This window comes from Protopterus annectens, chromosome 2.part2, assembly GCF_019279795.1.
Source record: "Protopterus annectens isolate FY-2018-M chromosome 2.part2, PAN1.0, whole genome shotgun sequence".
NCBI classification, from domain to species: Eukaryota; Metazoa; Chordata; order Ceratodontiformes; family Protopteridae; genus Protopterus; species Protopterus annectens.
This window is the reverse complement of record NC_056730.1, coordinates 537,478,815-537,491,252: the sequence shown is the minus strand read 5'-3', so window position 1 is coordinate 537,491,252 and position 12,438 is coordinate 537,478,815.

Here is a 12,438-nt window from a genome sequence, read left to right as displayed (position 1 = left end):
TGAACAAGACTTATCCCAATGATTACCAATAATAGTAAGAAATCACAAAAACTACTTTAAAATATACAATTTCAGTTCCTTTTTCATTACAACTGAGCATGCCTCTTTATATGAAAGAGGGATGACCTTTGTACCTTCTAGAACAGGGAATTTAGTTAAAACATTGATTGACTTGAAACTGTTTACCAGAAAATTGAATTTTAATACCTGGTTTGCTGACACTAATGGGAGGGAAGGAGGACATGATGTTTTTTAAAGACCAGGTTTATTTAACCTCCTCCCTGCACCCCACCATTTTACTATTTGAGAAGTTATGTGAACATGATATGACAAATTTGTTCTGCGACAATAAAGATGTACCAACAAGTAACATTAATAATAATGAAATGAATCTGTTAAATTAAATATGTTGTAATAAGGACTTGAGATGCATGAAGCCTGACAAGGGAGGGGGATAAGTGGTGATGGACATTACAGATTACAACTGCAGAATGGAAAGTATGTTGTTTTCCAAAACATATGTGGAGGTATCCAGGAACCAATTGATTATTGCATATTCCAGGATTGACAATGTCAAATATGATTTATTAATGTAGGGGCAGATTACAAAAAACTAATATCATTTTCTTAGGAGTAATTTTCCTCAGATTCCATCCATTTTTGTAATACTGAAAAATCCAGAAAGACATCATGGATACCCCTTTGCATCCCATTTTTGATACTAAAGGCTCAAAAACATATGCATTAGCCAAGATTATTGACCTAAAGTTAAAGGACATATTGAATAATAAAGCACATATACTTAAGGATTCATGGGATGGATTTTCTTAGGAAAATCCAGAACGATTGTTTAGTAGAGGACCTTATTTTGGTTACAATTGACATAAAGGACTTATTTACAGTTATTTCCTCATGGGGTTTGGCTTTAATGGCCTGAAATTGTCCATAAATAGAATTAAAAATGAAAGTAAAAGAAAATGTCATGGATATTCAGAATTGCCATTTAGCTGAAAGACTTGATATCCTTAAATGGTGATTTGCATATATCCCATGAGGCCTCTGATGCAAGAGGTTTAGGGTATCTCACAATTAGAAGTCTAGCTTTGCTAGATTTTTCTTTTTGCATTTTATGACTGTTGAATGGAATGGTTCACACAATATCATAGTCAGAATGATATGCTTAGCAATGGTACTGTTACGGTGGTAATAATCCTTATTGAAGTCATCCGAGACAACAATTGTATATGGTTTGGGGGGTCCATTTTCAAACAAACAATGGAGTAGCAATGGGGGCTGCTTGCACCCCCATTTTTGCTATCATTGTTTTAGCATATTGGGAGAAGAATTATGCATTCAATTCTGGTTTTGAGAGTAGTTGGACTCTATGCAGACATTTTCTAGATGACATAATTATTTTCTAGAGGGACAGTGATTGCAGAGTGGGTATTTTTTTTTTAACTATATCAACAATTCCACCAAATTTTTAAGTTTCACCCTTAACAGGTCTGTGCATGTATTTGCTATCTAAATGTCAAAATTAAGATTGACCATGTCAAACAAATGCTTTACTTCAAATGTATATAGAAAACCAATGTATTCTAAGTTTCTTCTGCATTATGACAAGTTGTCACCTCCACCTCACTAAAAGAAAGCCCTGGTTAAATGGCAGCTGGTGAGATTATCCAGCATGATATCTGGCATGAAAATGTTTATATATGAAAGTGAAAACTAAGGTCCATGCTATTAAATAGGGGGCACCCTTATGCTTTCTTTGTAGGGGTTTTAAGGGAAGTTTACCAGAAAAGAGCCAATGGATTTTTCAAACCTCTTTTAGGCACTGGAAATGATGGTGCCTTTTCAACAACTAGAAGTTTGACAAAAGATTCATTGTTACATACAATATATATGCCAAATTCATAAGGAATATAATAAGAAACAATTGGAACATTCTGAATATTGGGGGGGGGGCAGCAGCTATGAAAACATTTGGCACAGAACAATAGACAGTTATAGGAGGGATCGTAACATTAAGAATTACTTGCAAACAGTGAAAAAACCCTCGAGCAGCACCACAAGATGGAAGACAATGTCAAAATATTGGTAGGTGTCCCCATTATCCCTCAATTTTGGAGGGTGATTCCATTATGGTTCAAGAGTTTGGGAAAATCACAAGTCCAGGGAAGTGCAATTGTGATACCAGGAGGGTAGTATATATATATATATATATATATATATATATATATATATATATATATATATATATATATATATATATATATATATATATATATATATATCTTTGTGTAGAAAATGCACTTCTTTCTATATCAGTAAAACTGAAAGAGCATTGAAAGAAAGGGTTTACGAGCATTTGAGGGATGTCAAAAAACAAGAACCCAGTAATGCTCTTTGGAATCACATCCAAAACCATGAAATACATGAATTTGGTTTCTTCATTGTGGATGTAATAGACCAGGACCCCAGAGTTGGCCCCTGGAAGACAAGATTGGAATGTAAGGAACTTGAGTGGCAACTTAAGACTAACGTCATGGGTCCTTATGGTCTCAATGAGTCTATATTCCTTACCTGTTGCCTAAAATTGAAGGTACTAGGTTATTAGACAATAAACCATTGAGATGGTAAATATCTTAGGTGCTTGTACGAACATGAAAAAAAGTGTTTTTAGAGTTTTTAACTTTAATTTGGACTTTGTGACGAATATTAGTTTATAATGAATTTAGATGTGTATTTCTTATGGGGTATTTTTCAACAATGTAATAATGTGAATTTAAATTATCCTGTTTCTTTAAATGTCTAGGGGATTGACTAGCTGTGGATATGGGTGTGTTTTTTAATTGAGGAGTTATTTAATGAACTCAAGAAGAAGTTGTTTTACTCTGAAGAAGTCATGAAGCATTTGATGGATGAAAGTGCTAGCGCCTATTAAATATTTTTTAATTATTTTGCTTATTTTAGTTGAGGCTTTTTTTGAGCTTCCTCGTTATGTGATTTATTTGGTGATTTAACACTTTTTATTGCTGACTGGGATGCTGTTTGGTTATCTGTTTGAATTTGGCCTTGTGGTATTTACATATTGTTGGGACCTGGTTTGACCATTGATGAAAGTGGAGTTTATGGTGAGAAGAAAGTTTGTTGGTTGTAGGGTGTGGTCATTTCATGATCTAAATGTATATGTTAGCTTCCCAACTCCATTTGTTGTTTTCCTGACTTTGCCGCTTTTATGAGCCAGCAGGGAAAACAAAAAGCTTTGAAACAAAAAACCAGAACCAAACTGAGAAAAAACAAAGGCTGACGACTGCAGTGAAATCCAAGTAAAATCCAAATAATTTATTAGAGAGTTGTTAGCGCTTTCATGCACATAAGTCAAGTGCACTTCTTCAGACAACATTACAAAAAGGAACACTGATTATATATAAACCATAATTAGGAATTCATTAAAATCAATTGATTCTTATTAACATTTAAAGAGCCATTCCACTAAAAAACCTACCATTTAAATATTTTTAAATATTTAACATAAAATATATACTATCACTATTATAAACAAAATTTTTATTTATATATATACAAAAGAATGTAAGTGTGTAAAATAATTTGTTGCATTCAATTATAAATACGAATACAAAAAACTGTTTCAAAATTCTTATTAAACATAATATATATATGTATATGTGTATACCATAGCGTATAAATATATAACGCTTTTAAAACAGAACAACAACTTTTTGGAGTAGAGTTACCATGGATACGGAAAGGAACAACGATACTTTTGATGACGACATCGTTGATGCAATCCATGACGAGAACGACAGCCCTAACTTCAGCAATGGCACTAGGCGTAGCAAACGCATTTCTAAGCAAAAACAACAATTTCATTACAACCAAGACAAACAAACCATTTATCCTAATAATAATTCGGGTTTTCACAAGGGCATGAAGGCGCCCACACACACCGGAACCCAGAACAATTGGAATCAAAGGTCGCAACGAAAGAGAAACAACAAACGAAAGAGGTAACATTTACAAGAAATCAAATCCAGTTAAACATCTTACAAAGCAGCAACAAAGACTTTAATGTATACAATTTTACACTTTTGTTCGTTTCACCAAATATAGTTGACCTACTGGCCAAAGGTTTCAATTTTGTTCCTCAAACCAAACCGAATATATCACAGGTTCTTTGTGACCTTAAATTATTTACACGGAAGCTTAATTTAAAGGTTATGTTTGCTAATGTTGATAGAATTGCGTCTGATGTTCATGTTACAAGGACGTTTAATCCACCATTGGAACATAATATTGCACTGTTTGAAAAAATGTCCGAAATGCATTTCCGTGCTGTTATCTCTGATTTTTATAACAATGGTAGTTATAATCAAAATAGTGATGGTCATGGAGTTAATGAATTTATTGCATTCATTAGATCTAACAAAATTTGCGTTATGCAGCCTGATAAAGGGGGTGGGTTAATTTTAATGTATGAGACAGATTATATTAGTAAGATGACTCATATGCTTTCCACCTCTCACTATAGTAAGATTTCTTTAAATGAATTCAATCAAGTTTATTCCAAGATAAAAAATTTTTTGAGTGATCTTTTTATTGAAGCTAGTATACCATTAGATACTTACCACTACCTTTCCATGCCAGCACCTCTAACACCTGTTATATTTGGTGTTCCGAAGTTACATAAAAATATGCAGAATCCCCCTTTTAGGCCTATCATCGATGGCCGTAAATCAATTACTTATGCATGTGCAAAATGGGTTGATGTAAAATTGAAAGAAGTACTTAAGACAGAGGCCCAAATATGCCGTGATTCGTGGCATGTTTTAAACCATCTTAACACTATTACATTTGATGCCTCTTATACGTTCTTGACCATTGATGTCAAAGATTTGTATACCATCATCCCACAAGAGCTTGGCATGGAATGGGTAAGAGAATTTCTTCTCTTAAAACATGTATTGGGTGCAACAATTGATTTAATTATTTCTTTGTTGGATGTAATTTTGAAGAATAACTTTTTTATGTTTCAAGGTGAATTTTATTTACAAAAAACAGGTGTTGCCATGGGCTCCCCTTGTGGAGCGAGTTTCGCCAATGCCGTTATAGCATATTGGGAGCGTACATATCTGTTTCCCCATTCATTGTTCAAGAGGAGTGTCATCTGGTACACACGTTACCAAGATGACATTCTGATTATAATGAAGGGTTCTAATACTGATGCCGTACAGTTGGTTGAAGTTATGTCTTCCTTTACTTCATTTTTACAATTTACATATCAGTACAATGACTCGTGTATCAATTTTATGGATATTCAGCTCCACAAGGATTTAGTATTTAATAGGTTCAGAACCTCAATATATAGGAAACCATTTTATAGTAATTCATTCCTTCATTTTACTAGTAAACACCCATGTTTTCAGAAAAGAGGCATAATTAAAGGACAACTAGTCCGTGCATCTAGGATGTGCTCTAAGGATGAAGATTTTTATCAGGAATGTAGACTTTTAGAAACTATGTTTCTTAACCGTGGATATCCTTTAAAAATTATTAAAAATCTATATGAAGAAGTAAATTTTAAAAGACATAATAAATTGTTGGGACCCCTTTTGACCAAAGGATACACAACTGAAGTTGACTGTAATGTGATTGTACAGCGTGACAATGATATTGCACATTCCTGAAACAACAATGATCAAGGTGAATATACAACTAGCTTTATAACCACTTACAACGATTTGTCCTTACAAATTAGGAATGTATTACATTTCAACTGGACCATTATAGCAGAACAACATTCTCTTAAGAAAATACTTGGTCCCAAACCCACTATGGTTTTCAGAAGAGGTTCAAATTTTAAATCTTTGTTTGAACTACCACACCAACATCAAAATAATTATCACAAAAAACAAGTAGGTATGTTTAAGTGTGGTAGGTGCAGCTATTGTAAATACATACAAACAGGTAATTCTTTTTATGTGAGGAATACCAAATATAATATCACTAATTGATTTGATTGTGAAAGCCAAGGTGTTGTTTATATTGTTACCTGTCAGTCTTGCCCTACATTTTATTTTGGCAAAACTGAACGACATCTAAAACAAAGAATTTATGAACATGTTTACGCCATAATAAAAGGTAGCAATACTAACACCTTGGCTAAACACATTCTTGAGTTTAACTCACATAGCTTTAAATTCATGGTGGTTCAACAAGTATCTAAGAATCCCAGGGGTGGCCCATGGCATCTAAAGTTAGAAGAACAGGAACTTTGGTGGCAGCTTAAAACTAATGCCTATGTGTATCCAGGCATCAATGATGTCTGCTCTATCAAATGTTTATTTAAGCTGAAAGCTTTGGAGCGTTAAATAATTTGATCTGCTCCAAAAAGTTGTTGTTCTGTTTTAAAAGCGTTATATATTTATACGCTATGGTATACACATATACATATATATATTATGTTTAATAAGAATTTTGAAGCAGTTTTTTGTATTCATATTTATAATTGAATGCAACAAATTATTTTACACATTTAAATTCTTTTGTATATATATATATATATATATATATATATATATATATATATATATATAAATTTTGTTTATAATAGTGATCGTATATATTTTATGTTAAATATTTAAAAATATTTAAATGGTAGGTTTTTTAGTGGAATGGCTCTTTAAATGTTAATAAGAATCAATTGATTTTAATGAATTCCTAATTATGGTTTATATATAATCAGTGTTCCTTTTTGTAATGTTGTCTGAAGAAGTGCACTTGACTTATGTGCAAAACAAAAAGCTTGCTATAATTAAGGGTGGCATGTGGAAAACAGAGAAGAGTAGTAGGAAAAGACCTGATGTTATAGATACTCAACGTCTTGAGGGAACAGCTTCTGAGTAGTTTAATAAATTTCCAAGGTTAAGGGAGTGCATGTTAGTTTTGGTCACATTTTTGGTGTCACTCCTAAAAAAGGTGAAACTAGGTTTACTGATACCATTTCAGTATTAGATGACTTTACTCAGTGGAGAGAGACCTGTGGACTGCATTTGGAGGTTCGGACAGAAAAATTTGAGATCTGTGGATGTTTGGGCAAAAATGGGACTGAGATTTGATGTTTACTGCTGAATATTCATCTCACATTTCAAAATATGAAACTGAAGTATGGCTTGCAGAATGCAGATTAGTTGTATTTTCTGTGGGGAAGTACTTTGATCAGAAGAAGTTGCCAATGGTTTCATCAATTATAAGATGACTTAGGAATCCCAGCCAGTGGACTTGTGCAATCAAATTTTATCAGATAGGAGCCTGTACTGTTGTTTGTCTTGGGTGCCTATTGAAATGCTGAGGACTGTGTGATTCTCAGTACTCTAGAACTGCAAGTGTAAATGTGGGGTAGCACATGTTGAGTCAAAGACTGGCATCTGTGGGTGTTCCCTCCACACTGTGAGACAGCGAACTCAGAGTTATTAAGGGTATGGCAAAGTGAAATACTTTTGCAGAAATACTTTAAAAGTTTTACAGACATTTTTGAAATTTACTGTAGGTTGTCCAAACTGCAGCTTAAATTTTAAAGTGGTAGGACTCAGTATTTGACTTTACACTTTCTGTAGGGAGCCATCTCTGTCAATGATATATAGGGCTTCAAGTATTCAATAAGCCTACTTCCAGTCTCTTTTGCACTAGGACTGAATGTTATGGGAGTATTACTCTAGGAAAAAGTGAGCTGGGGGTTTGGCATAATGATTAAGGTGTTTACCTCACAGGCAAAGGCGCAGGATTTGATTCTTACCATAGGAAGCATGGCTGTGCTTAAAGACACCTGGGGTCATTAGCCTAGTAATCACCTGTGAAATTAAGATGATAAATCTTTTTCATCGATGAGCCTGGAGGTAGCCAGTAACTCAGCCCATTTTTACATGCAGGTATTTGCATTGCTTCTTTTTAACAATTTGTAGGTTGATTTGGATATAGCTGTGTTCAGCAACATGTTTTTGCAAGTGCTCCAGTGAGGCACTTGGTGATTGGCAACATATTTTATGGATGCCCACACTTAGATGTTCTTCTGAGGGAAGTTGATTCAGCTTGTCAGTGTGTAATGGGTGAGGAACATTCATGCTTCCTTTCAATAAAAGTATAATATTCCCCTGTCTCCTATGGTGCTAGTTTCTCAAGCTTGGTCATTGAGAAGAATGTTAACACTGAAGCACAAATGCATTAGAGAGCCTGAAGGGCTGAAGGCAAACATCCCCCCTGATATTAGGGAGTGGAGGCCTTATTACTTCAATATTATTTCAGGATAAGTGCTCTGATAATAAAAAGAACCCATTATGGGGGTAGCTGTATGGTCAAACATGGATTTGTTGATGGTGGTTTGTAGGATGACATTGGTGATCAAGAAGAGGAGGAGGAGTGTGAGGGCAGCACCAAGGATTAAATGGTGGAAATTGAAAAAGGGTAATTGTAAGGTGGAGTTCAGGGAAGTGTTAAGACAGGCACTGGGTGGCAGTGAAGAGTTACCGAATAGCTGGGTAACTACAGCAGAGCTAGTAAGTCAGATGGCTAGAAAGGTGCTTGATGTGACATCTGGAAAGAGGAAGGAGGACAAGGAGACCTAGTGGTGGAATGAAGAAGTACAGGAGAGTATACAGAGAAAGAGGTTGGCAAAGAAGAAGTGGGATTGTCAGAGAGATGAAGCAAGTAGACAAAAGTATAAGGAGATGAGGTGCATGGCAAAGACAGAGGTGGTGAAGGCTAAGGATAAGGCATATGAAGAGTTGTATGAAAGGTTGGACACTGAGGGAGAAAAGGACCTGTACCAATTGGCTAGACAGAGGGACCAAGCTAGTAGAAATGTGCAGCAGGTAAGGGTGATAAAGGATAATGACGGAAATGTACTCACAAGTGAGGACAGTGTGTTAAGCAGATGTAAAGAGTACTTTGAGGGGTTGATGAATGAGGAAAATGAGAGGGAGAGAAGGTTGGAGTGAATCATGAAGTGCAGTGGATTAGCAAGGAGGAAGTAAGGATAGCTATGAAGAGGATGAAGAATGGAAAGGCTGTTGGTCCAGATGACATACCTGTGGAAGCATGGAGGTCTTTAGGTGAAATGGCAGTGGAGTTTTTAACTAGATTGTTTAATGAAATCTTGGAAGGTGAGAGGATGCCTGAGGAATGGAGAAAAAGTGTTTTGGTACCGATTTTTAAGAATAAGGGTGATGTGCAGATCTGTAGTAACTACAAAGGGATTAAATTGATCAGTCACAGCATGAAGTCATGGGAAAGAGTAGTGGAAGCTAGGTTAAGAAGGGAGGTGATGATTAATGATGAGCAGTATGGTTTTATGCCAGGAATGAACACTACAGATGCAATGTTTGCTCTGAGAGTGTTGATGGAGAAGTACAGAGAAGGTCAGAAGGAGTTGCATTGTGTCTTTGTGGACTTAGAGAAAGCATATGACAGGGTACCTAGAGAGGAGTTGTGGTACTGTATGAGGAAGTCGGGAGTCGTAGACTCAGAGAAGTATGTAAGAGTGATACAGGATATGTACGAGGGTAGTGTGACAGAGGTGAGGTCTGCGGTGGGAGTGATGGATGCGTTTAAGGTGGAGGTGGGATTTCATCAAGGATCAGCTCTGAGCCCTTTCTTATTTGCAATGGTGATGGACAAGTTGACAGACGAGATCAGACAGGAGTCCCCGTGGACTATGATGTTTGCAGATGACATTGTGATCTGTAGTGAGAGTAGGGAACAGGTGGATGAGACCCTGGAGAGGTGGAGATATGCTCTAGAGAGAAGTGGAATGAAGGTCAGCAGGACTAAGACAGAATACATGTGTGAGAATGAGAGGGAGGTTAGAGGAATTGTGAGGATGCAGGGAGTAGAGGTGGAGAAGGTGGATGAGTTTAAATACTTGGGCTCAACAGTTCAGAGTAATGGTAAGTGTGGAAGAGAGGTGAAGAAGAGAGTACAGGCAGGATGGAGTGGGTGGAGAAGAGTGTCAGGAGTGATTTGTGACAGACGAGTACCAGTAAGAGTGAAAGGGAAAGAAGGACAGGATTAGGAATAGGTATATTAGAGGGTCAGCCCAGGTTGGAATGTTTGGAGTCAAAGTCAGAGAGGCAAGATTACGATGGTTTGGACATGTGCTGAGGAGGGATGCTGAGTATATTCGGAAAAAGATGCTAAGGATGAAGCTACCAGGTAACAGGAAAAGAGGAAGGCCTAAGATTAGGTTTATGGATGTGGTGAGAGAGGACATGCAGGTGGTTGGGGTGACAGAGCAAGATGTAGAGGACAGGAAGAAATGGAAGCAGATTATCCACTATGGCGACCCCTAACGGGGGCAGCCAAAAGAAGAAGAAGAATATTATTGGGATTACCATAGTTTCCTGGAATAAATCTACTATTGTATTAACAATTTCCATAGCATTAAGGAGCCTCCCTTGTCCCATGCCCCCCCCCCCCACCAATCTATCCCTGTCTTGTTTTGGATGTTCAATAAAGCTTAGAAAAAAAAGGTAGTACGTAGCAGCAGCATTAAGCTGTCAGACTGAAATGTATTCTAAAATGTTACTCTTCCCAAGTTCTTGGAGTGCCCCCATTGAATTTCATTATGTTTTTATCTGCCAGTGCATTTCCTGTTCTTATACTATGAACTTAGGTGAACTTAGTTTTATGGCTGTATTGATTTCTCCTAGGCCAAAGCTAAACAAAAAAAGTCTGTTATGACCACATAGCTATCCATTTAACAACAGACAGATCAATAGAGGAAAAGGTTTAAGGTCACACACCCAGTTTTATGCAGAATATTTGTTGACATGATTCATGTACTGAATTTGCGTCATATTTTTTTCTCATTATAACTGAGTCAGCAACATCTGTCCCCATATCACAATCTTGCTTCAGTTATATGCTGCATTGTTCATAAGTATTGTTACTGCTTCTGTCCCAGGTTTATCCACGTTTTATGCTTCCTGTAAAATCTGTCAAGTTCAGGTTTTGCAGTTCAGTTTTTAAACATTACATTTGCTTTTCTGCTTCAAGAGTGCTTTCAGAAATGCATATTTGCTACTCAGTGGCACCCGATGCCGCACTGCTAAATTATATTTATTTATTTATTTGAATGTTAAGACCTGGGTAGGGTACTGATCATTTCCAAGTCTCATTCCAGGGTGAAAGAACAGCCACAGTTGCAATGAATACAAATGTACATTACAAGTGAGGTAGAAAGGATAAGAAACAAAGATGTTAATATGCAAAGGTTAGCATAAGCATTTAAGCAAATGGATAGAGTGATGCAAATACAAGGATCTTTATATAAAATATACACATTAGTTTGCTTTACATCCAGGAAGGGATAGATGTTGGAACAGAGGTGTGAAAACTACAGTACTAGAAAGCAGATGCCATAGAGGAAAAAAGGGGCGAGAGAAAAGGTTTGGTATAGTTATGTGACCTGAATTGTTGCAGGGAGACAAAGGGACTGCTTTAAATTGTGTGACCTGAATTGCTGCAGTGCACTTTGCTTGAATAAGTACATGGGTTTTTAACAGTGTACAAGATTCAAGATAAGAGGAGATGTTTTTGAGTTTGTGTGGGAGGGATTCACATAGATTTGGTCCCAGAACTGTGAAAGCATGCTCAGAGGTATGCAATTTGGCAAGAGGGATTTGTAGAACAGGGTCAGACCTGAACAGGTTTCTGAAGTTGTATGAAGAGGCCTGACTAGTTTTGAGTTGGTTTTCTAGTGTTGTATTGATGTATTGCCAGTTGCCAGGTCTCCTTATTATACAAGTATATTAAGAACATGCAGAAGGGTGCGAGCTGCAGCCAAAGTATCTTGGCTTAACCATGAGTTGTTAACTGACCCTTTATCCATCACAATGATTTTTCCCACCAAGCATGCCTTTATACTATTGATTGCTGCTGGTTGCTTCTGCTGGTGAGTAATCTCTCTCTTGAGTGCCTTCGTGTAATGAAAAAAAACATGCAGTTACTTAATAACCTTCATACAAACACGAACTCAAAGTGCAATGTACACAAGCATAAATAGAGAAGAGAAAATAAAGGAATGCATATACAGGGTGACACTGAAACTGTAAGGGGAAAGTTACAAGTAATTCACACTTCCATTAAAGGTATTAGTTGCAGTGCTCTATTTGTCCTCTAAATGACAAAGTGTGTCAAGTTCATAATAACTGTGTACAAAACGGTCCTTTGTTGACAAAATGTTCAGTGTTGTGTAACCAGAATGACTGTCACATGCTTAAAGTATGCCCTGTCTTGTTTGTGTTCAGGCTTGTCAATGTGCCCTCGATGTAACTGACTACATATAAATGGATTGTGCCTCTGTCTTATAAATATTTACTCATTCTGTATAAACAAGCACACAGGCTGTTATCCTATTAC